Below are 2,359 nucleotides of genomic sequence, written 5' to 3'. Positions count from 1 at the left end.
AGCGTCTTCTCTAAGATGAGGAAGACCGCTTGTAGGACTTGATGAGGGCTTTGATCTCCTCCATTTGAGCTTGCATCTTGGCGTCGGTGGAGTTGTTCGCGGCATCTGACTCGTCGTTGTTGTTGTAGACCGAAGATGAAATGCCTTGCCTATCCATCACAAGACTCGAGCAAATATGAGTGGGAGAAAGAGAAGAACGAATACCAAATGTACCTTGACCGAAGTTGAAAGTGGATCAATGATCACTCCAATGTGGACAAGGAAATAGCACAATTGGTACCAATTCTTGTCGGTCTCTCACACCTACAAAAATAAGGCTTATGGTGGAGCTCGGTGAGGATAGTGGCACAAAAATTTAATGCAAAATGTTAGCAAGAGTCAATAATGTTGAAAGAGATTCACAAATTCGCAAGTGAAACAAGTAGACCAATAGCAATACGGGTGGCACACGGAAACACACACACACAGATAGATAAATGGGGTCGTGCAACCAAGGATGAGCACAAAATGTGGAATCCACGGAAAACGCTCGTGTTGCACAACTCAAGAGAGACGCTGGCACGATTGCTCTATAGGCGGATACGACACTTGTGCACAACCTATGAGATGCAAAATGTATGAACTTTCTATCCCAAGTATGCTATATATGTATGATGTTCCGGTGGTATGATCCAAGATGATCGGATATGACAATCTTATGCGATGGGGTATGATGCTATGGCACTTGCTTACAAGCTTCTTTGCTCTTTCTCTTTTGCTTAAAAGCTTTATCCTTTTTTTTGTATGGCCACTTTGCGAAATGCACAAACCAAGATAGCTATTGTGTATATGCGGGAACAAACTTGAGGCACAAGGGATGATATGATACCGATATGATATGGTATGTATGCAATGTATGGTGTAGATCACTAATGTGCACAAGTAACGTTGCCGGCAATACTCAAATGGCTAGTCTCGATAGGCAAGTAACGCAAAATGGGCTAGGGGTTATCAATGCATTGGCAAGGGAATATACAATGGAGGGATACCACGATACCAAGATGATATGGAGGTTACCGTCCTTGGCGATGATGAGTGGCGGTGATCTTGATGGAGATACCAAGATGATGGAGACTCGTCCCTAAGTAGCCGAAACACCTTACGAAACGGAAAAACCATGAACTCAAAATCTCAAATGTCAAATGGTGGTAGCGGGAATGCGGTGGTGATTTTGTGGAAGTGCAATGATGGGTTATATGAGTAGGCAATGCGGAAGTGGAGGGTAAGGTTGGCTATACACGGTGTCGGAGTTGGAAGCACGGTCCCTAAGTAGCCTAAACACCTTAGGAGACACAACTCAGAACACAAACGAAATTGGGTTAAGTCGGGGTGGTGGAAGTGTATGGTGGACAAGCCTATGTGGGAGTTATGTTGGTGGTTGTGGTTGATGAAGAAGCAACCGTCCCTAAGTAGCCTAAACACCTTAGGAGACTCAAATCACTCCTCAAGCAACCACTAATGCGATGGGGAACAAAATTGGTTAGGTTGCAGAAGTCGGCGGTGGTTATGCGGAGGTTGTGGTGGAAGCCCTAGGCAAAGATGCCAAAGTTCCAAAAATTTTATGGAGTCAAATGGTGATGGTATTATTTTTTGGGGAAGGGGGATGTCAAGAGCTTCAAAACGAGCTAAAGAACGTCAAAAACGGACTCCGGATGAATTAGTTATGGTCAAAACGGTGAAACAGGGGAGGCTGAAATGTACAGGGGGCGGCCATCCGGGGGTGGGGGCGGATATCCGGGGCTGATGTCCAGAACCGTGCGGGTTTTATGCTCCAGGAGCCGGATGTCCGGCTTGGGGCCCGGATGTCCGGCCTGAGGCCCGGATGTCCGGCCCGACGATTCCAGATCTCGTTTGGGACATCAAAACTCGATTTGGGGGCGGAAATAGATGAATTTGGGGGCAAAATTAATGGGATTTCGTGGATGGAAAGTGGGGAAAAGTGGGGATATGCTAGATCCACTCGAAACCAAGCAAATCCATGGATCAAAATCAACAAAACATCATCAAACCAACAAATCACAAAAAAATTTGGGGGCTATTTTTGGTGGGGATTTTCGAATTTAGGACGAAATCAAGCAAAAGAAGGCTAGAAAAAGAGGGGTGGGGCTCCAAATTCGTGATCAACCTTGCTCTGATCCAAGATGATGTAGGGTAGAACCCTAGTGGCCCAATCTTTCATGAAAGGAGTGGATCCCGCGATGAACACGAAGAACACGAGGGGGAAAACGAGGGGAAAATCACAAGGGGAACACAAGAGAACACTCAAACCAACAAGAATGATCACACATGCGCTAGATCCATGAACACAAAGGAAGATACA

Source organism: Triticum urartu, chromosome 1 (genome assembly GCF_003073215.2).
Source record: "Triticum urartu cultivar G1812 chromosome 1, Tu2.1, whole genome shotgun sequence".
Lineage (NCBI taxonomy): Eukaryota > Viridiplantae > Streptophyta > Magnoliopsida > Poales > Poaceae > Triticum > Triticum urartu.
The sequence above is the reverse complement of the archived record's forward strand: the minus strand, read 5'-3'. Positions refer to the sequence as shown.